The 27,633-nt window shown below is 37.6% G+C and overlaps 1 pseudogene; it reads right to left on the bottom strand.

Moving 5' to 3' along the window:
- Positions 1–904: 904 nt before the first annotated feature.
- On the bottom strand, positions 905–24,419 carry LOC124373549 (annotated as a pseudogene).
- Between the last annotated feature and the right edge of the window lie 3,214 nt (positions 24,420–27,633).

The raw sequence follows: 27,633 nt of genomic DNA, 5'->3' as shown, positions 1-27,633 counted from the left end.
AAAACAGGAAATAAACTCAATCACGTTATGTTGGTTTGTGAGTACTACTATTCTATTTACTTATGCACATATAAATAGTCAATTCTTGATCACAGAATCCTTATCACAATATAATGTTAATAATCTGCAAAAATTAATATAGCTTGATGTAACAGTAGGTAGATATTGAGCCACACTATCAACACAGTCTTCACCATTGACATATATCAGAGTGACTAATGATTAACTATGATGCACAAGCAACAATTCTCCACAATCAAAGAAAACTGCAGGCAGGGTTTTCATGTCGTAACAGATGTACATTTGGTTTGTGGTGTGGTGGGTGGTGGGAAGATTTATGTAGCAACCATTGAAAGGAGAGGTGCTGGAAGAGACAGAGTAGGGGTCCTTGTGGTAGACGGCAATGCTGAGGGGCTGTGATGTGATGGAGGTCGGCAGTAATGCAATGACATGCCTACTCAGTAAAATGAGCCTAGATTATAATATACAGTATTTGTTTGTGGAAAGCTAATGAAGGTAAGGACTCATAATGGTGCTATGGTACGCATTAAAACATCTCCACTAGTTAAAGAACAGATTTATTCAATCAATAAGTATTTATGATACCATCTCCATTCGAACATTTTTTAATCAAAATATGTACCAATTTTATATTTAAAACATTTTTCAATTTTTAATGTCCTATTAAAGTTGTACATTATTTTTATGTTTTATTTAATTATCTATTTTAGTTTCATTAAATATATTTTTGATACATTTTCAGAGAAATATGAGTAAGAAATGTAAGCAACTGTTAAGTTTTATTAGAGTAATGTATTGGCTTTTTTACTGTTAATGTTGATTTCGAACAATAATAGACCTAAACAAACAAAAACTTTAATATTGGTTACAAAAATTCAACATGTAAAGTAAACCCAATTTAATTATCATAGTGTGACAAATGTTATATGACTTATGACCCTTGGAAAACAAGGATGAAGTTTATAAACTAGAGTTATTTGTACAATAACAATAACAATGATTTGTTAGGGTTCTCCAGTCTTAATCACTTTGATGAGGGCACTGATGTTATTGCTGGCCATAGCTGCCCTACAATGTGTTATCACATCAGACTTGCGTTTCCCAACTGTAACAAACACACACCATTAAATTTTATACTAAACTCTAACACATTTAGACTAGGTACAGTAAAATATCAGATTTATTGAGTTTAGTAAATAAACCATAAACAAGAATCTATGCAAGATATTTTCCTTACAGGTGTTACGCCTATTATGGGAAGATTAGAGTTATAAAAATGGTCCAGATTAATAAAACGATAAAACATATAGGTCTGATTTGAAACTATATTTAATGCATTCAATTACTTTTGTATTTTATGCAAGACCTTTCAAAATTAAGATTTCATTTAACTTTGTTATTTTTACTCTATATTTGTTTTAGTACAATGCAATAAAATAACCTATCCTGGTATTGCTTTAAAAATTAGTTCTGTAGAAAAGCCACATTCATTATTGGTATACATTATTAATACCAGTGGCTTGTGCTGTATTTTTATGAGTTTATCCTTTGATCAATTTTGTTTTATATAGTAAATTGTTTATTCATCAATTAATTTTTATTATTTGACATAAACAACTGTTGATTGTACAAAGGAGAAAACTTATGTAAACTAAGTGAGACAGTACATAAGTCTATGAGTTTTTTGCTAATTTCTTGCCTTTATAACATGGTTATTTTTTTGTATCATGAACTGTTTTACATAATGCTCTATACCTCTGAGCCTGGCTGCCTGCTGTATAATAACATTGATACTACGTAGAGCCTCCAGTAGTAGCTCATGGTTGGCTACTCTCACAGCGTACGTGTTAACCAACTCTTCATTGATCTGCTGCAGTTCATTGTAACATTCTCGCATATCCTTCCTGGAATAAAGTTTACACGCATCTATCAAAGCATGCTATACAAAAATGGTGCAATGGTATAATACAGGTACCATAAAGTAGTAGTGTATTCATAAAGTAAATATTTAATTCAATGAGCTTTGATCAACAATCCTTAAATTATTGAATTTTACCTTAGAATCCCTTTAGAAATGCTTTCACTATTAACATTAAAGGTATACATGCAGAACTTAATGATGTTAAGTTAGTTTGACATTGACTGCCCACGTGGCACACAGACATGTCATGGTATCACTGTGGCCCAGTGCCCCACCCTCACTACTTAGTACAGGGAAGGTAATTGTCACATTTTATGGAAAATTAATAAGTTTTGTTGAAAACTAATTGGTTGTAAAATTATATAGTGATATTGCCAAGTAAATATACCCAAATAGTTAAATAAGGAACTTTTACTATAACATTACCATCACCACTAACTATGAAGGAGTTGTAACACAAATTAAGAATTGGACCAGTACAAAGCAAATGCTATTTTACGCTTCATACAGAAGGCCTCTTTAATATATTATGAAGTTGTATCTAATTCTAAAAATTATATTCACCACTGCAAAACACAACATATTATTTTGCTGTATTTAAAAAGACTCAAGCAAATTGAGATCTTAGAAATAATTGAGCTTGCCATATTTTAGTGATATAACATCATGATAAATACTGTATTTTTATCATGTAAATTCATTACAAAGTTGAGATAAAATAAAATCTCAAATCAATATATTTTCTTACATTTGCTGTAAAAGACGAAGGTCTTCTGCTTGAACAATCAAGCTACGAATAATGTTGGACGAGTCCGCAACATTGGCAGCCATTTTAGTAGCATTCTGCTGTAAATCTGCTAACCTGACCGAGGCAATCGGAGATCTTTGAAAATACTGCTGGGAACTCTGCAACTGTCTGAAATAAACATTTTATATATTGTTTTATGTTACAAGCAATGTTTCAGACAATGTCAACCACAAGATGGAGGTCAACCGTAAAACAAGTTTAACTGTGATAGCACAGTACAATTTTAAAATAGACCAAAAATGGACATATATATATATATATATATATATATATATATATATATATATATATATATCTTTTTATCTCAATTATAATACAAAATAAGATATGAAACACTGAATGCTGTAACGATTTTTTCTGTGCACGAGCTGGAATAACTGTATGTTTTAATAAATAAACGTATATTACTTTGTAAACTTTTCTACATAACAAAGTTAGACTAAGTGATGTCTACACTTAGTCTACAACTACTAGTTTGCTTTTCATTAGATATAGATTACATTCTAAGGCTACATGTAGCAAACACTCTCTCCCTGTACATGCATGTGATGCAACTTATTAATACCTGTGACGACCCCAGCATATAGTTCTAAGACCAGACCGGTAACATCGTAATGCGGTCTTAATCAGCCAATTTAAAATATTAAATTATCAGTAATATATTTTATTTTTATTCAGCATAACATTTAATTGTAGTAACAAGTAATGAATATATGCAGCCAGACTTATTAGGTTAAGCAGTGCAGGTGGAGAAGATATATATTTTAATTCAGCACATGAATTGTAAGTCCAAGTCTGTCAGCAGTAAGCCTGGTAATTTTCCATACCCAGAGCAGCTGCGCAGTTACTGGGTGGTAAACAGGCAGGAATTTGCTGAGGTAGCGTCTGGAACAACGCTGCTCCCTGGAGTTTCGTTGTTCTGAGTCGCAGTCGTGCCAGGGTTTTGAACGCGTCAAGCTCGGCGTGAAAATCGCTCTCCTCTCGCTCTCTCTCCCGTTCTAAAATTTGTAATTGTTCAACTGATTCTAAATTATGCAATAAAATTCAAATTGTTTTCGCAATAAACTAAATTGTTTTATTTGGCCAACCGAGGAGAGAATTTTTATTACAGCAACCTGGGCTAGATTCCCATCACCGTGTCCGCATTAGAACCCGAGAACTTTTTAAATTAAATTACGTGTGGTCGTCACGCCACATATTTGGTGTCAGGTGTGGGGTTGGTAAAATTCTGTGGGGTATAGTTCTGCAGTTGGTAAAATTCTGTGGGGTTGTGTCAGTTGGTTCTGTCGGTCGGTTCGTCTTTCTAAAAATAAATTAGTGTTTCTTTGTTTCGTTGAAGAAATCGAAAAGTTGGTGCAAGAAGCCGGGACAAGGATGATGGGTAAGTAATTTTTATTCTGCCCCGTAGAATAATGCTAGCCTAGAAACTGTTTATAAAACGTAATATTTGAAATTGTTGAAATCACGAGGTGACTAAGTCAAAGGTAATTTAATGTTTTAAATTTAAAAACTAATTGAAAACTTTTTTTGATTAATTTTTATAATTTTTATTGAATTTTAAAGTAATACTTGTAATAGAGACGCCATGTTGGCTGAGAACAATAGACGCTAATAGTCCGCCATACTTGTTGTAAGCTCCCACAATTCCATTCGACATTACTAACTAGTTATATTCTTTGTTAGGCATTCGGTTGTCGATTACTTGAATCTCGACAATCGTTATTTCGGTAGTTGTGAATAATTGAGTAGTTATTCGGTAGTACTTTGTTTTGATTGGACTAGTCCCTCAGTAATTCAATTCTTATACCTGATATTGATCAAAAATAAACGTACACTCTAAGGTTTTAATGTACTGATTTAACTGGTAGTTAAAACCTGATTAACCTAAATTAAACTGCTTCTAAAACTAACTTAATTATACAAATTAGTTGATAACCTAACCTTTCTGACTTGGTTAGGCTAACTCAAAGGTACCGGTACAGGGCAGGAGGCTAACCACGTTGTGAGAGAAGGAAGATAAGGGGTAGTAGTCATTAAAGGGAAGTGAAATAAATTATAAATTTAAATATTTTTGAAGAATTAACGTTGGACTTGGTTATATTTTGTTGAAACTTTGGGAACTTGTTCATCTGATGATAGTTAAATTGTAATTAAACTTTAAACTTTTGATTAACTTTAAAGTTTTGACTTTTGATTTTTTATTTATGTTTTAAATTCTTCCTCTCGTCCGTGGTGGAACCAGCAAACCCTGATTGAGTTAGTTTGCTAAGTTTATTTACAGGCACGAAGAAAGAAGATTAAATTTTGTGGAATAGGTTTCGACATTCGTGATGAATTGTATGATGAATTGAGTGATAGGTAAAAAAGGTATTTTAAATATTTTTTTGGGTAATTTGAAGGAAAAGTAAATATTGAAATATTGGAATTATTCTTTGCTCAGGACATAGTAGGTTGTCTTGACTTAGAATAAATCGTGGTGTAACTTCGTATTTGATTAGTGTTCAGGACTTAGACAAAAAGTGGATTGATTAGAGCCGAATTGAAAGTTGATTGATTGATTGCAAGTCGATAAATTAAAATTATTTCTTGATTTTAATTACTTTTCACAAACGGGAGAGAGCACATAATTTATTTAATTGAAAATTTAATTGAGAAAAATCTTTTAAAATTATTTTTGGAAAACTAAGTTGGGACTTGTCCACTTTTTGAAAGTAAGTGTGCCTGGACTGATTGACAATGGCTGGTCGCGTTAGTATTGGAGGGCAAGAAATGGACCTCCAGGAAGCCATTGATGCGGTAACTGAACGGTTGGAGACTCTTGGTCATGCTAGGTTGGATCGAAGTGACCACCTGAACACCATGTTGGAGGAAACTTTGCGAGGTCATACAGAACGACCTACGTTCGACATGGTAGGCTCGATCACTCCCTTTGATGGAGGAAAGCCGGAGGCTGTTCTCCACTTCTTTGAAAGTATCGACAATGTCGGTGAATTAAGTCATTGGGGAAACGACGAAAAATTAAGGGTTGCTAAATTGAGATTGGCTGGAACCGCCTTGAGTTTTATTCGATCGGAGGATCAAGGCCGGTTGAGTACTTATGCGGGATTTAAAGAAGTTTTGACACAACGGTTTAGTGACAAAGCTCCGAAAGATTGTTACTTCCAGCAGTTGTCTGTAATACAGCAACGGAAGGGTGAAACGATTGAAGCTTTTGCTGATCGAGTGCGGACATTAAATGAAAAGACAGTGCGAGTCACTGCAAAACCCAGAAGTTAATGCTGCACTAAGGGAAGAAGCCGATCGTAGAGCTTTGGATGCTTTTACCCGAGGTCTTATTGGACACGTTGGTGATCAGACGAGACTAAAATTCCCTACTAACATCCGAGAAGCCGTCACTACAGCGGTGGCAATTGATCAACATTTTGAAGCAATCGAAAGATCCGTCTCGCGCTACAGATGAACGGAAGGTTTTTCAAACTGACCTTGTTTGTTATCGGTGCCATAATCCGGGGCACACGTCTCGTGAGTGTCGGGACAATAGGGGATTTAGTAGACCCAGTAATGACTCGAGGTGCTGGCGATGTAATAAGCCAGGGCACAGACAAAAGGATTGTCGCGTAAAACTTCCAACCAGCACTCCTAGTGCTAGTCAGTCGGGAAACGGGGCAGGGGCCAGTGGGAGTCGCCGCCACCCGTCCCCGAGAGTAAATGAGCCACAACCGCAGGCCAAGGCGACGAAAAGAAATGTAACGACTGGAAAGAACACTTGTGAACCTAGAGTAGGAGCCTTAGTTAAGAGTCGTGAAACCGCCCGAGTAGATAAAGAAATACGAATAGTTCCGGTTGTGAAAGATTTAGCCGAGGAACTAGTTGCCATGGGGCGTGTGGATAATGCCGAGGGAAAGATATTAATTGATACCGGTGCTCAGGTGTCGCTCATCAAACGTGGAGCCGCTGTAGCTCCGATGACAAAGCCTGACTTGATTATCCGGGGAATTTCAGGACGAACTCTGAAGATTTACGGCAGACAAAAAGTGACTTTGATGTTAAAGCCGGGTGTGCCGGTGAAAGGGAACTTTGTTGTGAGTAACCTACCCCGTGGGTATTTAGCCGTGTTAGGTTGTGATATTCTGAAAGAGGGGAATGCATCGATAGACATCACGGAAGGTGTTCTCCGTATGTCTGGAAAGAACATTTGGTTAAATCGGTTGCACAAGGGTGAGAGTGTCCCCGATTCAGGTAGGCAAGTAGTTGCGCCGTGCCACGAAAAGGCACAGGCCCCTACTACGAAACCTGAGGTTGTCCGAGTGGCTAAACGCCAGGACAGTTGTATAGAGAATTACGTGTATAACGCAAAAGATGTCACAATACCCGCGCGGAGTGAGAAACTGGTTCAGTTGAAGTTAAGCAAATTTGGATCTACGACTAATGATAATCTGGAGGGTTCGGATGTAGTGGTCGAACCAGTGGGTCTTACCATACAAGGGCGTGTATTTGGCACGAGTATTAACTAAAATAGTGAACAATAAATGTTGGGCGAAGGCTGTGAATGTAAGTGGAGAAGAAGTATCCCTTACGGTAAATTCTAAATTTGGAATAGTGGAATCAGTTAGTAACGATACGATAGATAAGGTCAAACGTAAGATAGTCTTTGATAGCGGATAGTCCACGGTCGCGGAATTCAGCAGTTATTGGAAGAGAGGTTGCCAGGGAACTTTGAGCTCAGTTCGTGGTTTGTACCTAATGGTAAGCTTAAAGATGCGATGGGTAATCTTAAAAGAGAGATTGCACAGCTGACTCAGGGTGATACGGTACTGGTGATGGCAGGAACTAATGACGTGGATAGAGGTGCTCCTTACTCGCGCACCCTACAACAAGCCTTTTCAAGCAATACCTAATAAGTGGGATGCTCGCATTGTAGTTATGGGAATTCCTGATAGGTTCGACAAGAAATGTAATAGGAGATCTGAAGAGAGCGAATGATCTACTTAGGTCCTTCGTAAAAAGAACCAATTCGGAGGGACGGGGAAGGATGTCCTTCTGTGAGATGCGAGGAAGGTTTGCTAGGCGCTTGTATACCAAGCATGGGCTACAACCTCAATGAAGAGGGAAAGCTGAAACTCGCAGAGTTGATGCGGAAGACCATCTGGGATGATGTAGATGTGACAACGAAGCGAGTAGGACTAGCTATCAAAGAAGACGAATCGTTTGATAAATGTGTAGATGAAAAACTTAGCCATTTGAGACTACCCGAGCGACAAGAGGTTAAAAGAGTACTAGAGGAATACAGGGACGTGTTTGCGCATAGTGAGGCCCAGCCTCTGCAATGCACATCGGCCGTAAAACACGTTATCCCATACGGGAAATGCTGCGCCGATTTATAAGAAAGCTTATCGGGTTCCATTTCATCAGAAACCCATAGTGGATGAGTTGATTAAAGACCAACTGGACAAGGGGATAATAACTCCTAGTCATAGCCCGTGGGCGTCGCCTGTAGTCATTGTCCCGAAGAAATCTGTGGATGGCAGTAAGAAATATCGTTTCTGCGTAGACTTTAGAGCAGTCAAACGCTGTGACTGTACCTGATGTATATCCTCTACCCAACATCGCCGAGACACTTGACTCGCTGGGAGGTTGTACCATGTATACTACACTTGACTTGAGAAGTGGTTATCATCAGATTATGGTAGATGAGGAAAGTCGACCGAAAACTGCCTTTAATGTGCCAGGAGGTCACTATGAATATCTACGTATGCCCTTTGGACTGTCTACGGCGCCTGCAACATTTCAGCGCCTGAATGGATTCAGTTCTTATGGGATTAAAAGGGGAAAAGTGTTTTAGTGTATCTGGACGATATTATCTTGTTCTCGAAAGATTTGGCTTCGCATTTGTCGCATTTGAGTGAAGTGTTGAGTAAGCTACGTGATGTGAATATTGAGCGTGCAACTCAGTAAATGTAAATTTGCAGTAGGCGAGGTTAACTACCTGGGTCATGTAATAACTGGCCATGGTGTAGAACCCGACCCAGGAAAGGTTAAGGCTGTAGAGGGATTCCCTGTAACCTAAGACTGTAAAAGATGTACGGTCCTTTTTAGGTTTGGCCGGATATTACCGCCGGTTCATAGAAGGCTTTGCTGCCATTGGGAAACCTCTTTTTGACTTGACCAAGCAAGGGAAGGAGTTCGATTGGGATCAAGCGTGCCAAACTGCGTTTGAGACACTTAAGCAGAAGCTAGTCTCATCACCAGTGTTGGTCTTCCCCGATTTCAGTAAGCCGTTCACCTTGGCTACTGATGCCAGTATTGACGCTCTAGGGCTGTATTGTCCCAAGAAGTAGATGGAGAAGAACATCCAGTCGCGTACGCTTCTCGCACTCTTTTTCCTGCTGAAAGGAATTATTCTAACGACCGAAAGAGAACTGCTAGGTTTTAGTATGGGCTACAAAGTATTTTAGATGTTATTTGTTAGGCCGTGAATTTAAGGCTGTGACAGATCACGCAGCACTAAAGTGGATGTTATCTTTGAAAGATCCAAGTAGTAGACTAATGAGGTGGGCGCTGAGGCTTGCTGAGTTCACTTACACCGTGGAACACAAGCCGGGAAAGAGACATACCAACGCTGATGCTCTCAGTAGAGCTATGTGCGCAGCTAACTCGCAGGGACGAGCTCCCTGTGGTTGACCTTGCCACACTGCGTGAGCATCAAAAGAATGATCCTCATTGTCAAGAGTTAAGGAAGGCCAAGTGTTTTAAGTTGAGCCCAGAAAAGATCCTGTACAGAGTGAGCGGAGGTGACAAGAAGATTGTGGTCCCCTCATCTCTTACTCGTGAGGTAATCAGGTTGAACCATGACCTGCCAACGACGGGACATGCAGCGGTGGCTAAGACGTTAGACCGTATTAAGGCAAAATTCTGGTGGAAGGGCATGGATAAGGACGTATTAGACTATGTGCGTTCGTGCCACAGTTGTAGTCAACGAACCAACTATGGAAAGGCAAAGGCCCCCCTTGGAACGTTGTTTAACGAGCCCAAGGTTCCTTTCGAAGTAGTGGCAGCCGACATAGTAGGGCCCTTGCCCATCAGTGAGTCGAGAAACGTGTACATCCTGAGTGTGATGGATCATTTCACACGGTATTGTGAATTTATAACCACTGCCTGACCAAACAGCAGACCAGGTGGCTCGAGCTCTAGTGCAGAGAGTGATTACTAAGTTTGGTGTTCCCAAGGCTTTGATTACAGATCAAGGGGCAAACTTTACCTCTGACCTGATCAAACAGTTGTGCAAATTCTTGCACATCAGGAAAATCCAGACTACAGGGTTTCAACCCACAGAGTAATGGTCGGCTAGAGAGAGTACACGCGACTATTGCCAAAATGCTTAGTCACTTTGTGAACCGTCATCAGACTGATTGGGATGAATATCTCCCATATATAACTATGGCTTATAACAGTCAAAGCCATGAGGCTACGGGATTTTCGCCGTATGAAATGTTGTTTGGGCGAAAAAATGGAAGCTCCTATGGAGGGTGACTTGACTATCACAGAAGATAACGAGGTATTTGGTGACCATGTAGAGACTCTGCGCGCGAAGTTAAAGGAAACCCATGAAGTTGCTGCGCGACGTAAGGCATTGGCCAGGGCCAAGTATGAAAGGCAGTACAACAAGAAAGTGAAGGAGTCGTTGTACGAGGAAGGCCAGTACGTTCTGCTGCACGTGCCGAGTATCGGACGTCACAGAGTGAAGAAACTGTCAAAACTATGGAAGGGTCCCTACAGGATAGTCAAGGTGTTATCGTTGTTGAATTTAGTTTTGAAAGTGAGAAATAGAGAAATCGTGGTTCACGTAAATCGAGTAAAACCGTACGTGAGTAGAACCAAGGTGAACCAGGTGCCGGAAGTGCACGTTGACGACGATGTTGGCGATATCGAGATTCCAGACTCGAATATCTGTATTGGTGAGGGAACACCATCAGCAGATGATGGTATCCCTGTAACCAAGTGTTGGCACACCTCGTACGGGAAATAGGTTGCCACGTGTAAAAAGGAGGCCAGCACGCCTCGAAGACTATGTTTCATAGTTGGGAATTATATCGGTGGTGCTTTGACAAGTGGGAAGTGCTTGACATGCTTATGGGACTGGTGTTTCGTGTTGTAAAAGTAAAACTCGATATAAATTTTAAGTTCTGTTTTAGGATTGATTTTTCTAATCCTGGGAGTAGTAAGCTGCTTCCAGCAAGGGGTCATATTTGAAGGAGGCAGAAGATGTGCTGCTGACGGACAGCCATTGGAGGGTCACGTTGCAGTACAACTTGACGCAGATTGAAGAGGAATCCCGAAATCTAAGTATCTTGGTAACTGAGGTAAAGAATCATTTTTAATACATTTTTCGAAGATCTACTTAATGAAAATATGAGTTCACACTCTCCATTAATTCAATTGGAAGCCGGATTTCGTTACGAATTTGTGCTATTACAGCAGTCAGTCCAGTGAATACCTAAATGAAATTGATGATCTAATAAAACTGTTACCACAAAGACGTGGAAAACGAGGTTTAGTAGATGCAGGAGGTCATGTGTTAAAGTTTCTGTTTGGTACACTTGAGAATAGCGATTTAGAAATTATTGACGGAAAAATGGATTATTTGTACAACACCAACGAGGAAATAGTGCATCAAGCTAAGGAGCAGGTGACTGTTCTAGCAAATATGCAGGCGGAAATAGTATCACATGCAAAAACAATAAATAACGTAATTTCTATATTGAAAGAATATCATTCTAATATGCATGAACAAATGGTTAAAATTTTCACACAAGCAAATGCTGCTCATTATCAGTTAAAAACTCTTTTTGAATATTTGAAGTTAAGTTCTGCGCTTTCGGATACTAAAGAAACAGTAAGTAGTGCAAGACAAAAGATAACTAAATTCCATCAAGCAATTGAGAGCTTAGCAGCTGGGAAGGTTGACAGTAACTTGCTAACACCTCATGAGTATCTAAGAATTTTGAAGGAAATCGAAAAGGTTATACCTCCAACGACTAAATTGTATTCACCTGTTAAATTAGAAAATATTCATCAATTTTATTCTGCTGTAGTTGTTCATAGTTATACAACGATTCACACCTTAAGGGTAGTGATGAGGTTGCCTCTTTCAAACGATAATAAGATGTTCCAATTATATGATAATTATTACCTATCCGGTGTATGATGCCTCTCTCAAAGTATGGACCCAGTGGGAAGTTGGTACCCAAAAATTATTGATCAGTAAGGATCGGTTGATGTACTCGATGTACAATCAATTGGAATTCGACCGAGAGTGTCGAGGGGAAACAACTGATTGTTTGCCCGTTATCGAATGTCCTGTTAAGCGTAAGCAAGAGACCAAATTGTGCGGTTGAGATGTTTCATTACGAGCAAGTGAGGCTCTGTGGTAGAAAATTAATATCGGGGATTAAGGTCCCCGGTACTTGTCAAAACTCCAAGCCGATGGATATACAGTGCCTCAGAGGAGCACAGATTGACTTTGAACTGTCTAACCTAGTGACGGGACCCTGAAATATAACTTCCGCGGTAGTGAAGGGGGTCGGTGAATTTAGAAGGAATTGATATGTGTGATGTTTGTCTCTGAAGAATTCAAGGTGCCTGCCCGTATTCACGGCAGCTCTGTGTTCTCAGAACAGATAAGTGAAATTGTGTTTCCAAATGTGGAAGAAATTTTACACAAGCGAGGAGAAGGAGCTGTTTAGCTCTGAGCAGGAGACGGCTGTGAAAGTCCTGCAGGGACTGAACGAACGGCTGGGCACATTAGGTGTTAAGGAGTACCGTCCGGAGGACGTAGTCCGTCATCTGAAGTCCCACATTCTGTTTGGTCGAAGATTTTATGCTGCAAAAGTGGCAGCTGCTGGTAGTTTTTGGTTAGTGTCAATCCTGATGCTTGTGTACATGTGTTACAGATTTGTTATGCCTGTGATGGCATGGTGGTCGAGTCGCCGGAACCGTCGCCGACAGCGTCGCTCCGCCACTCTGACCGAGGTCTTCGCAAAAGTGAGAGGCCTGACGTCACTAGACAGTCCTGAAGGAGACCAAGAGGGTGTGAACCCTGGAGAGATAAACGATGTTGAACAGAACGTGGAGGCAGTCGAAGTTGTTAATCTCGAGCGATGGGGGGTTCTGCGGGACGTGATACAAGCTTTGTAACTGTGAGTAATGACACTCTGAATAAGTGTGAGTCCCTCAACTCACTGTGGTATGGTGAGGAAGTTTTGCTTGGCAAACTCCATACCGATTGCTCCAGACATTCGTGTTAATGCTGTGACAGAATAATCTTTCAAAGAACTTGAGTAAGGAATGATCAATTTGTGTTAATTGTGGTTGACTAGTCAAGTTGTGTTGAGAGATGTGTGCACACGGGACAGTTGTTAAAGGAGACACTGGAAGATGTATTAAGGAATATACTTGTAGTTATGTTAGATTGGTGATTGTTGATGTAACCATGTTTTTAGATGTAACATTTTAATTTGTTAAATTGTAGTGTTGTGGAATGTGTAACTGATCTTGTGTTCTGATCAGGCAGACTTGGAGATATAATTTTCCAAATTATTCGATAATTGGCTAATATTTTAGGCGATTGACAAAATGTAAGTAAGATAAACATGTGAGACAACCACATGGGGCACAGGAAAGGACCTGCCGGCCATCCAAACATACCCTTAACCCTGATCCTACCTTTACCCCAAAGTTCTGGACTGTGTAACCCATTGTTGGCTTGATACCCATGCGTTCAACAATAATTAATTGTTAGACTAACTTGTCGCAACTGCCTAGTTGGCTTGCGCAACCAACTAAGCGGTGTAACGTCTCCAGTCTGGCCGAAGTAGTAAAGTTGTAATTCGTTTGTTAGTTTTCTTTTAAGTGAATTGTGAGTTTTATATGAACATTTTTTGGCTTATGTTAATTTTAAGCTCTAAGGCATCAGTAGAATGTAATGAAATGTAGGAGGAAGGTCTCGGTGAGCTACCCTGTTTCCAGGGGTAAGCGAGGTGAAAACCTTGGGGAGCCCTCAGGTCCACAATGCCCTTAAAAACCAAGCGTGGGGGGCGGAACCTTTAGTTTTAGTTTTTTTTTGTTGTTGTTTCTGTCATGAAACTGAAGAAGGTCGAGAAGTGTGAGGAATGTGTCCTCCAGTTTGTTGGATGTTCAGAAGAAACGTCAACGCAAACTTTTTAAAAAGATGAAAGGTTTTTGAACCGCTTTTCCAGAGACCCCCCTCGCATTTTACAGTGTAACGGCCACCCACTAAACTGGGTCGAGCCACTAGTTTTAAGTCATTTTGTCAGGGCCCTTATGGAATGTAGTACTGTAATGGTTTGGTCGATGCCTTAGTAGCTTAATAAGAACAATTAAGATGTTAACAATTTTTTGTACTGTTTCTTGAGGATGTTCCTTAACGATTTATTTTGTTAGTTAAGTTTGATGTCATTCATGACATGCTACTTGTTGGCTGTGTATATTATAATGGTTTTGTGTTATAGTCGATGTACAAGTGAACTAACTCAGGATAACTCCATTATAATCCATAGTAGGGGTGACTGAGGAAACCGGCCCCGAGTGAAAACCCACGAGGCCTAACCAGGAATGGGGGAGTAGCGTTCAAAATTCACAAAGAAGACTACCACTTTATAATTATTTTAATTTTAATTAGGCTCTGCAAAATGTGGTATGTTATCAACTAATATTTTTAATTATTAAAAATTTAAACCCATCAAACCATAGTTATCCTGGAGTGCTCAACCAGAATAATCAAATGTAGTTGTGTTGTAGTTCAACTTGAAACGTTTAAGTATTTTAGATTAAGTTAGAAGCACTGGTTAGTTCCCTTGTACTACGTATTGCTTTAAATGTGTTACTGGTTAGGTAGTCGTATTTGGGTCATTAGAGATAATGGTTATCTGATGTTAATGACTGGTCTTGAATTAGTATCGTAGTATACCATGATATATGTGTTGTAAGCCTGAAATCTTTTTGTGTTCAATCATTGAGAAGAGAGCGAGCGATCGGATCGAATTAAAGAATTACGTATCGCGTTTGCATACTTTTTTTATTAAAAGAAATTTCTGCCTTTTTAGGGAACTCAATTGTTTATTTTAAATTTCATTTAGTTGAGGCTACTGAGTGACAGCTGGCATGGTAATCAATGAACATATACTAAGATTTTCTTGCTAAAGGATAGGACAGAGATCCTCCCCTGCAGATTAGAGACTTTTCTTCTGGCTGCTGGCTGATGGTTCCTCATACTTGGGGACAAGTATGGTTTTAAGGTGGGGGGAGTGTGACGACCCCAGCATATAGTTCTAAGACCAGACCGGTAACATCGTATGCGGTCTTAATCAGCCAATTTAAAATATTAAATTATCAGTAATATATTTTATTTTTATTCAGCATAACATTTAATTGTAGTAACAAGTAATGAATATATGCAGCCAGACTTATTAGGTTAAGCAGTGCAGGTGGAGAAGATATATATTTTAATTCAGCACATGAATTGTAAGTCCAAGTCTGTCAGCAGTAAGCCTGGTAATTTTCCATACCCAGAGCAGCTGCGCAGTTACTGGGTGGTAAACAGGCAGGAATTTGCTGAGGTAGCGTCTGGAACAACGCTGCTCCCTGGAGTTCGTTGTTCTGAGTCGCAGTCGTGCCAGGGTTTTGAACGCGTCAAGCTCGCGTGAAATCGCTCTCTCGCTCTCTCTCGCTCTCTCCTCCCCGTTCTAAATTTGTAATTGTTCAACTGATTCTAAATTATGCAATAAAATTCAAATTGTTTTCGCAATAAACTAAATTGTTTTATTTGGCCAACCGAGGAGAGAATTTTTATTACAGCAACCTGGGCTAGATTCCATCACCGTGGTCCGCATTAGAACCCGAGAACTTTTTAAATTAAATTACGTGTGGTCGTCACGCCACATACCAACCAGAAGCAAGTTTTACACCTTTATTCAAAATCGTAATTAATCCGAAACAGAGGAATAGTGGTAGTTTAATGAATAAAAAAGGAATTAGTGTGTGAGTTCTAATGCTACTCTCCTCTTTCTCTTTCCTTTCCATAATTTCTTTCTCCTCCTAATTCATTTTCTCTACTTGGTTCAGTACATTTTGCTGGTGAAGTAAATAAACAAACAACAAATTATATTGATCTAATTGTACTAAACAAATGGTAATCCTGGCTCTAAATTTCTCATGTTGGGTTCTGGACATTAACAAACTCCATCATCAATGGAGTACAAAGGTTCTCTGGTAATTTACATTAACAACCCTGCAATAACATATTTATGTCCAAGCAATGTCCAAGTACCACAGTTAAAAATCACATCTAACTGCCTCATAATTAGCTGAATAACAGCACTATACTACAAGTTTGAGCTTGATATATCAAGTCAAATAGTTATTGTATCACCATCACACAACGAGATAAAGAGACTGGTCCATCACTTTGAGCTAAATAGTCAGTCTGTATATGGTTAGCTGATGCTGGTTTAAAATTTATTTATGTATATGATAGTGAGTTTTGAGTGGGTGTCATTTAGATGTTCTTAGGAACATGAAGATTTCTAGCTTTTTTATACTCTCCAATTTCAACCTACACCTAAACTAGTGTGGATGAACGATCAATTTCTTTCTCAGAAGAAATTCCTCTATCGATTTATAGGAAAACCTGAACATGTGTTTATAAAATGCAAATTGACTCTCGGCTACAGAATTAATAGAGTTAAAACTTTTTAATTGTATGTAATGATAGTGACCTTTAGATTGTCCAAGTTGAGATAGGCAGCAAGTGATTGCAACAATGTCTGCTGCCAGCCCCATGTTAGGAGTTGCCACTTGTAAAGTGCCACTCTTATAGTTCAGCAGCTGTAGTAAGGTGTCATCCGCGCAGACAACTGAGACAGGTACTCCACTCACTGTCTCTGTCCACTACTCCATACCTCTTGGGTAAGTAGGAAAGTTCTGATTCAACCACATTTCTACCTGCACATACAACACAGCTGTAGTAAGGTGTCATCGCGCAGACAACTGAGACAGGTACTCCACTCACTGTCTCTGTCACTACTCCATACCTCTTGGGTAAGTAGGAAGTTCTGATTCAACCACATTTCTACCTGCACATACAACACAGCTTGTAGTAAGGTGTCATCACGCAGACAACTGAGACAGGTACTTCCACTCACTGTCTCTGTCCACTACTCCATACCTCTTGGGTAAGTAGGAAGTTCTGATTCAAACCACATTTCTACCCTGCACATACAACACAGCTGTAGTAAGGTGTCATCACGCAGACAACTGAGACAGGTACTCCACTCACTGTCTCTGTCCACTACTCCATACCTCTTGGGTAAGTAGAAAGTTCTGATTCAACCACATTTCTACCTGCACATACAACACAGCTGTAGCCATAGCAAAACCAAATCAAACTCATAACAGAGTTTCAATAATACAAAAATACTTGAAAACTTGCAAAGTATTATCAAAAGATGAAGAAGCCATATTCTTCACTGATTGTTCACATTGGTTGTTTAGTTGTATATATTAAGCCAATTTAAATACAGTTCCGCCTCCGACATTCACCTTTATAAATGGATGTTAATTACAGGTTTCCCCAGTTTTTGTTACTAAAGATATTCGCTTTATAAGTGAGGCTGTAATGTATCAAGATTTTAATCACGTTAGCAGTGTTTTTACATGATGTAAACTGAAAAACATGACAGTCAAGATACAAGCCATGTTAACCTACGAGGTATGAAAACAGTCCAGTAGTCCTCCCCTTTCCCTTCCTTTTCTCTACAAATTGTACAAAATGTATGAACAGTATAAGAGATGATTCCAATTGATTCTATTCTCTTAAATAAACTTGTAGCATATAGCAGTTGAGTGGCACAATAATGAACTCCAGTTGTTTTGAAATAAATTACCTACTTATTGAATATTACTGCATAATACTTGAACATATGGGTTACTTTAATATGGGTTTAATTTCCTGTTAAAAAAATGCAATAATTTAATTCATTTTTTAAAATGATAATTAAAAATAATTTATTGACTAAGACTTGCTAAAAAATGTATTACAATACTCCAAAAATACAGGTTTTCTTATTGTGATTTAATTTTTTATATCTGAATTAAGGGTGTTTGTAATGTTAGTGATTTTCTTCACATTTTGGATGCTAAATGTTTGGTCTGTCGTGATTAAAGTGCCAGTAAGTAACTAAAATTACAGTTGATTTGAAAGATATATGAAGAATCATTTCTGATTCATCCATACAGCATTTAAACAATGTGCCTCATATTAATCACCAACTATTCAACTACATAATGTTTACTATTTTCAATTTAATTTATTCCAAATTTAACCCTCTAAGAGCCAATGTATTTTTTAAACCATAAATATACTGCTGTAATTTTAATGAAACGATTACAACTTACTCTTTGGATTCTTTCATTTAAGTTTAAAGCTGACAAAGCTGGAGGGATTGGTTGGAGGTGTGCCCTTGAATAGTGTATACATTGAGAAGCAAGGCAGTTGTCGAGTTAACTCAAATACGTGAAATTGTTCACTGGACCATGAGGAACCTACAAAAACCTGAAAAAAAACATAGAATTAAGTGGTGTTTATAATTATAAATGGTGACAATGTTTGATTCAATTAGGGATTTGACATAAGTTTGATCAAATAGAACCCCTCATATCCGACATTGACATGATCAACTTTCCAGAATAGCTGACCTAGAGTTCAACCATCTACAGTGGTGTAGTGGGGCCGGAGTGGTCCAGAGCGGCGCTCCGGCACAGCTTTAAGAAGCGGAGCGTCGCTCTGGCATAGCATCTAGAGTTCCTGTAAAAAGTGGTATGCGGGTGACGAGTCGCTGGATAATAAAAAGGCCAGAACAAACCCGCATCACTTATATGTCCCGTTGAGTGGTATCAAGGTAATTGTCTATTGTAAGCGCTGTGCAATAGACAACTATTGTAACTCGCAACTAGCGCCTTCATAAAAATCAGGATGCTCTCTCACTCTCCCTCTCCCCCTCCCATGACAGGTGTGCCACACCACCCCCGCCCGTCCATCTCATACTAACTGCAGGAAGTGTATACTTACACAGACAGGTCGAGACTTGTTATTCGCGTTCCCGGTCTCTATGTTGTTGTGAGTGCTTGTATTAAGCTGTTTATCGTCGAAAGTCTTAGTCGTAGTGGTTGAGTTCAAACAGCGTACCGTATATACTGTTAGTTTTGTTTGAGTTGAGTCCTCTATAATACATTTGTGAAAGCCTATTACTAATTTTTTAATTATTAGTTTGTGAATTTTGTGAAGTGATGGAACCAAAATCTAAACAAAAATATATAACGTCATTTTTAGTGCCCCTAATAATATATGAACTGACTCAAATCCAGTTTCTGGAACATCAAATCCATAAGCTAAAATTAAAATAAGTAACCTCGCTGAGCCTGAGCCTAGTAAAAAGAAAGTTCGAGCAGATGACCCCCCCCCCCCCCACACAGAACAAAGTGGCCTGAAATTTGGACAGAAGATATGTGGGAGAGAGAGAAGGCAGCTTTTCCTTGATAGACTCAAAGGAAGGTAAATTAGGTTGTAAAATGTGTTTTGAAATCAGTAATTTGGGAGCCTACAAAAAAAGAACATGTTTCGCTTTCTTATGAGTGGGCGTTCGGACAAAGTTTGTTTTTATGGCTCAAATAGAACAAATCAACTCAAATCTTTGAGGAAAAAGATTATTGAACATAAACAGTCGAAAGCTCACAAAATCGCTCAAATTTTGAATTATTGAAAAATCAAACCAAACGTTCGATGCCACAAGTAATTGATCAAATGAATCAAGCTCAGCTCGATTCAACTAAGGCTGTGTTTAGATCAGCATATTTTATTGCTCAAAACGACCATCTTGTCCGTACAGCGACCATTTCGGATTTGCTTGAGCTACAAAAACGAAATGGGTTAGATGTCGGCGTAGGCCTTCATTCAAGGTATAGCATGGTCGAAATAATAGATCATATTTCAAAGGAAATGAAAATGCGCATTTTTGAAACAAGTAAAGGAAATTTCTGGAAAACTGTCAATAATCATTGATGAAATCCACAAGCATTAGTTCTAAATCCGTCCTCATTGTAATATTTAAAATGTGAATTTAGCAAGGATAAACCACCAAGTACTTTATTTTTTGGACTTAGTCGAGCTTTCTGATCAAAAAGCTGAGACAGTTTTTTAACAGTGTTCACCAGTGCCTTAAAGGATATGGTTTTAATGGCGAGTATTTAAAAAAAAACTTGGTTTCCTTTACAAGCGACGGGGCGAATGCCATGTTGGGAAAGCACTCAGGTGTAGCAAGGAGATTTTTATCTGTTTACCCTAATATTATCATATGGCAATGTATGAATCACAGACTGGAACTGTCCTATTGGAGATGCCATAAGTGAAGTAGCCGGGGTTAACCATCTCCAGTAATTCAAGGATAAACTTTATTCATTGTACAGCACATCTCCAAAGAATAAGCGAGAGTTAAAAGAATGTGCACAGGAGCTCGATATTCAAATGAATAAAGTCGGCAGAATTTTAAGCACGAGGTGGGTAGCAAGCAGTTTTCGTACTGTTTCAGCCGTGTGGTTTGGTTATCAAGCCTTAGCCAGCCACTTCTCTAAAGCAATGGATGATCCTGAGAGAACATCCACTGATAGATGCAAATATAATGGTTTATTTGAAGAAGCTGACTTCGCATAAGTTTTTTGTTAAACTTAGCATTTATGTATGACATTCTTGCTGAATTGGCTTTGTTGTCTGAAAGTCTGGAAAACAGAAGCACGTCCCTTGTATTTGCAGACAAACTGATTCATAGATCAATCAGACATCTGGAATCTTTGAAAGAACAAACCATGGACAAGAGTTCTGGAGGCACAAGTCGCCATGAGGGAAGGCTGTTTTGCTTCTGTAAAGTTAAATGAAAACCCTAAAATCGTATCGTTTTAATGGTGAGCAGTTGATTTCTAGTGTAATCAGCAACTTGAAAAAGAGAATGTTTTACTGCTAGCTTAGGCGAAGAAATTGTCAAGAACGAGGAGTTTGTAGAGCAACTAAAAGTTTTGGAACCCGAATACTGGCCTACTAATATTCAACCTGGGTTTTGGCCAAACTCAAGTGGAGCAGCTATGCAAAACGCTTCAAGTTGAACATCAACAGAGCTGTAACTGCTTACAGGGATTACTTGGACAACAGCAGGCGGGTACCTGATGGACTGCAAGAGCTTATAAACTGCACTAAAAATAATACCCCGTAGTTTCCGTTGACTGTGAAAGAGGGTTCAGCAGTAATGAATAACATACTCACACCATTAAGGAACTCATTGACAGTAAGTCATGTCTCAGCCCTACCGTTTTTAAAACTCCAAGGTCCCCCACTCCGCAGATGGAAGCCTGACCCCTGTCCATGACATGGCCAAGAAGACATTGTTCAGCAGCCGACACCCAAACAAGAATAGCAGAACCTCCAAAGAAATGAAATGGGAATGGAAAAAGGAGAGAAATTTTGGGACATACTTTAGAGGTTATCGCACAATATTCATGTTCGTGTTACCGTTGAAAATATGTAAAAATATTACTTTTACAATATTTAATAGTTTTTACAATGCATTTTTTACGGTATTCTTTTTCAGGCTACAATAATGTATTAGCACGACAGCAGAGTAATTTTTCAAAGTAATGTCTAAAATCATAGCTTATCTGTTTGTCATTACAAATTGTGTTAGCCTAGTTTACGATATAAAATGTCCTTTATTAATAATCAAAAAGATTTGTATTGCTATACCCAGCAACTCGCCGCTCCCATGGTGTAAGTATAATATATTTATATTACAGTTTTCACCATGAAATAACTACTGTTATAATGTATATTTAATAATGAACCAGAATATATAACATTTATTACAATCGCTCTAGTTTAAGTGGGTAAAACGACAGTTTAAGTGGAAGTCTGCAAATGTAACGCCGAGCTAACGACACTTGTCCGACCTGTGCGAGGGGGGCGGGGGGAATCTGCGGGGTAGCACACCTATTATACTTACACCATGGTCGCTCCAGCACAGCTAAATTCGGCACTGCCACTACTGACCATCTGCATGATTCTGATATTAGGCAATAACGTCAAGCATACCCAGACTTTTCGGTCTTTCATCAATTAGTTACTGTATATAGTATGGTATATACTTTTATTCTCAGTTAAAAAATTATTCCACTAATACAGTATACACTGTTACATTACTTTATGGGTTGAATTTTGAGTTTAGCTCTAGCTCACCTTCCTTTTATTGCAGCGTCTGGAATCTGACACTGTCTCAGACTTGACTCCTGGAATCTGGAGTAAATATTCATCTGAAGAGATCCAAAGAAAGTTGATGATGAACCTCAAAATAAAACATTTTTACCATTTTGACATCAGAGACACCTATAAATAGGTGAAGTGGTAGTCATATTATCTCATCAGGTACACAATAGAGTGCACTACAATGTGATATACACAATCTCTAAGTACGGTGGAGCAACCGAGTTTTCTATACATAATGGAGCTACGGTAGGAAGGGTTTGATTCAATTGAATTTTTGAGTTTAGCTCCAGTTCACCTTCCTTTTATTGCAGCATATGGTATCTGACACTATCTCAGACTTGACTCCTGGAATCTGGAGTCATGTTCGTCTGAAGAGATCCAAAGAAAGTCAATGACGACGAAGCTCAAAAGAAACATTTACCTATAATGTAGTACTTTTTAATACAGTTTTCTAATAATAGTTTTCTTTAGAAAAACAAAGCAAATTCTAACTGTCTATAATCATAAATACCAATTTAAACCTGAATGAAAAACTCTGCAAAATGATTTAAAACAGAGATGGTAATTTGAAGAAGTATCCAGTGAAAGGCTTGGCAGTATGGAAACACGTAATCAAATTGCCTGGTGCAATAGGTTAACACCTTCACTGCTGGTCTATACTGAATGAGGACTGAATACTCTCAATGTGCTTCTGCACTGTAAGGTGTCTGCCATAGTCAATTTATATGTATATATTTTCACAGCACGTATAAAATATAAATTGTTTAATCCATGGAATTAGACTTATGTAAAATAAAAATCATGGTAGAGTATAGACCTTTTTAATTGATTTTTTTAAGAGTTATCTCATCTTGGTTGGTAAAACTGGAGTCTTCTCTACCAGTCACTATAACATAATATGGTTCTTGAAAAATAATTCTGACATTTTCTTCAGAGCATTAAAGCTTACCTCAGAACCTCAGACTGTAGTCATGAATCGAACCTGGGACTTACAAGATTATTTGAGACACATTACAAATAAGCTTCTTTCTCCCATCAGTGACTATTAGGTTACCAACATTTAACCTCCTCCCTATGTCTCCTTTTGCAAAAAAAAATAAAGTGACAATAATATCCATAATTCCCTATGATTTCTTATAAGACTAAAAATTCATAAACAAACATAAACAAAATTCCAAGATTTTAATTGTATTGTTTTTTAATTGTGTGTTGAAGAAAACTTATCATCTAGGGGAAAGGACCAAAATTATAATTGGTTTATATATAAATCTGTAACAACTTGTTCACTTACTCTGATGTGGATATCAAGAGATGTGTCCTTAGGAGGAACCAAAGGAACCCTTAAAGTAGATGTGACTTGGTCACTGCGAGGGTGTATAACCAAAGTCTCGCCCTCAAAAATCCCCTCAGCAAAACACAGTCACAGTGCGTATCACAGTCTGGTTGTTGGTGGACAGGAGCACCTCTATGTGGCCTCCCTGCAATTTCAGTATTCAAATTAAAATTTCACAGTATTTTTCTAAAACCTGTGACAGCTCTTTAGATGAAAATTGACTGCTTTATAAAATATAAAAATTGCTCCAGTAAATATGTACATAATTTAAATACACTCATTTAATTTCAGTTAAAATATGTGAATAATAGGACTATACTCCACTCATATAAAAACTATTACTTCTAATTAATATAGAAAGAAAACCCTACAAACAAATGAATTGAATATAGTTAATTATAGTTTTTGTATATTATTTATTGTTAAGAATCATGTACAAATATTAATTTCTCACTTCTTTTATTAACATTTAACTAATATAAAATCTTAAATATAGGAATTATTGTTTATTATGAAAACGGTTTATAGATCATTGGGAGTTTATTTAAATAATTATATTAAAATGCACTTGTTTTAATTGTTTCAGAACATTATCTAACAAAAACCATTATCTCGATAACAAAATAAAATAAAATAAAAACAGATGGTAAGACTGAAGATGGTAATTAGTAAAAAAGTTAATAATAATACTAAATCCTTCTTTGTCTGTTAAGATTGCTGGAGTACTGTTTGACAAAGATTTTTTCTATTGTTGTTATTTAATAACACAAACCCCCTCCAATTTTCATAAACAACATGCACTTTGCATACTACATCTCTTAAGTGTACAGAAGAAAATTATATTAATTAATAATAGTCCACTTGATTGTCTACATTTTTGGCCAACTAAATTTACTTACAGGATTATCTTTTGTTCCAGTACTGACAGAGATCTCGGTGGAGCAACTGAGTGTTCGTCCTGAAACAGAGTCATAACATTAAGTTATGGAAATATTTAAATTTTCAAACTAACTATGATTAACAGGGACTTTGTCTCAACACCCCCATATTCTACAGTCTCTGCAGAAATCCAGTAGCATAAGATTCAAAGGCACTAAGATGTCTCTCAAGACTGCTAGGACAAGTGTCAAAGATTGATAGGTAGAGCCTTTAAGGTACAATTTAATTCTTATAAACAAGAAGCCCAGAGACCTGTTTAAGTAGAATTTCTTATTTAAGAGGTAAAAGAGTAAAAAATCTTATTTTTTAAAACTTTTAATGACTTGAAGTGCCTGATGATGGAATCTTTGATTCAGAAAGGCCTTGCACAAAATAAAAGATTATATATGGAAAATGTTGTATTCCTTTATCTAGTGATACTACAATAAACCGTTTTTTTTCCAATGCTCTCCAAGATTCTACATAGATTAAAATGTTTTAGTATCCAAGTATATTTGTGTGTGCAGCCTGGGATCGTAATGCTTGGGCATGGACAGCCAAGTACTCAGTTTTTAACCTCAATTTTTCTCCAATGTCCTGCCAATACTGCAAAAATAATTATTTTCTAACGATTAGTGAATAAAAGTGGATTTTACTGAACTTATATGTAATCTTTTTAACCTGTTTAGTCCAGCTAATGTTCAATACAACTAACTAAGTTACTTGCATACATGTCATAAACATATAGGTAATTTGCAAATTGATTCTAAACAAAGAAATTTAGTGTGTCCTTGCCATTGAAAATTCTCATACTCATAATTCATGCAAGAATGAATGAATGAATGAATGAATGAATGAAATGAATGAATGAATATGAATGAATATTAATTTATTTCCTCTCTCATAGTTACAAAGATCTCAACATACATGCAAAAACAGGAAATGATCTCCACATGGGCATAGCCTGTGTGTGGAGATCGAGACGCGATCAGCAGCATGAATATGTACTCATCAACATAAAAAGTAATGTAAATCTTCGTATGGAAAAACAACGTAATGACAACATGAAATGCATCTTTTGTAATGCTCGTAATATAAGAAAAAACAAATACTTCATAGCTACAACAAAGCAAGTGTTTGACAATAAGATTACAACCAGATAACAACCGCAGAAATGATAATATGATAATGGATGATTCATAAATGATAACAAGAATATAAACTGAATTTATTATCCAAAATACGAAGATATCGGTTAATTAGGAGGCTTGGAACCTCTCACACACTTAACACTCACGCCGCCACACATAACCATCATAATCTCTCCTCTCTCTCTCTCTCCTCACTCTCTCTCTCCCTCCCCCCCCCTCTCTCTATCCCCCCCCTGCTCCCCTTTACTTTTATCTCCCCCTTCCTGTCCCTATATTTACCACGATCAAAAGACACTCTATCAACACTCAATCCTACACAGTTACAACACCAACCCACTGTCAATGCTAGCGATGAATGAACATAGGTTCAACAATTATGCTAATGTGCATACAAAGAAGTTATAAAATATTCTAACTCAACTTTATCTATGTTTAGTAGCCATGAGGTTACTTTCTTTTTATAAGTGACGGATTTGTAAACACTTGGTAACTTAAGACAATCTGGTAATTTAGGAAAAATTATATTTGCAATGTAGTGTGAATTTTGTGCAATTGATGGACTTCTCTAATTTTGGGGCAATAATCCCAGAGGACACTGCCAATCTGGTCGAGTAGCTATGGCTTACTTGATTAAAAATATTACTGTGGTTTTTGAACATGTACATTATAATATTTCTAATATATAAATGTCTAACGTTAAAAACCTTAAATTCATCAAATAACAAATCTGAAGGATAAAGACGATTTTTTTTCAAGGCAGCTTTAATAATTGCTTTTTGGACGATTTCTAATGGTAACAGCGAGCTCTTAAATGTCCCACCCCAAGCAATAATTCCGTACTGCAGAGTAGACTGTACGAATGCGTAATAAACCATTTTTAGTAAATCAAATGTTAATATATTACAAAGTTTTTTAAAAATAAAAATGTGTTTCCTCAATTTACTTCTTATATATTGGATGTGAGCTGTCCATTTCAACCGATTATCAAAAAATACTCCTAAATACTTGTACTCAGATACACGCTCTACACATTCACATGACATACAGCCAGCCACTCCGCCACAAGTGTGAAGCCTCAGGTGTAAATTGTCCGGATCATGACCCGTCCGAAGTGCCACTGCCATGCACTTTGTATTTTTTGACGTTTGATAGTGAGTCCATTTTGGTCAAACCAGCGCTTTACAGTGTTTTAGACCACGCTCAGCCATCAGCCGCCCCATACACCTCTGGCCAGCTGGACCCCGTCGAAACACAGAGCTGTGTCATCCGCGTATAAAAATATTTTACCATTTGCCATATTTATTTTACCTAAATTGTTCATATATAATCAAGAATAATATAGGACCTAAAGTACTTCCTTGAATTACACCGTACTGTAATGGTCTTCCTCGAACTCAGCTCCCCCTGAATTGGTGACCACCTGACTTCTGTCTCGGAAGTAGTCTTTAAACCAGGAAACTAATGTTTTAAGAGAAAAAAATAAGTTTTTGTTGTGCTGCAATAGGAAGCTCTACTGAATATTATGGCGAGCTAAGAAAATTGGGAGTGAGAGAGCAGAACAGTGAGGAGAAAAAGGTCCACAAAATTAGAAGCCATACTGATGGCCAAACCAGTTTTAAAAAAAATATATTTTCCCACTGTTTTAAATTTTGTTTAGAGCATTATTGTTATGGTTTTGGTGGAAATATATTCAGCTGATAGTAAGATCACAGGCTCATCTGTGACAACCAATAAGTGATGAAATACTCTTCCTCCCAAACTTCTCAAAAAATATTTTGCTGCTTGAGCACTATCTAACAACAAACGATAGAAACAGTATATTATAGAAAACTATTGAACACGCAACTTTTGAGTAAACTATGACATTGACTAAAGATGCTTTGATATTTCAGATTTAATCATAAAAATGAGTTCATTAAAAAAAAATTCAAATGAATTATAACTCAACAAAATATAAAATTTATCACGATAGCACTATTTAAAATTGCCACCCATAACTAACTTTACTAACAAAATATTTTGATCACACAATATGAATTTAGGTTTATTCTCTCGTAAAGTCAAAGGTGCATAGTTAATACTGGTGTCCAGCAACAGTTGTAA

This window comes from Homalodisca vitripennis, unplaced genomic scaffold (assembly GCF_021130785.1).
Source record: "Homalodisca vitripennis isolate AUS2020 unplaced genomic scaffold, UT_GWSS_2.1 ScUCBcl_5879;HRSCAF=12827, whole genome shotgun sequence".
NCBI classification, from domain to species: Eukaryota; Metazoa; Arthropoda; class Insecta; order Hemiptera; family Cicadellidae; genus Homalodisca; species Homalodisca vitripennis.
The sequence above is the reverse complement of the archived record's forward strand: the minus strand, read 5'-3'. Positions and strand labels throughout refer to the sequence as shown.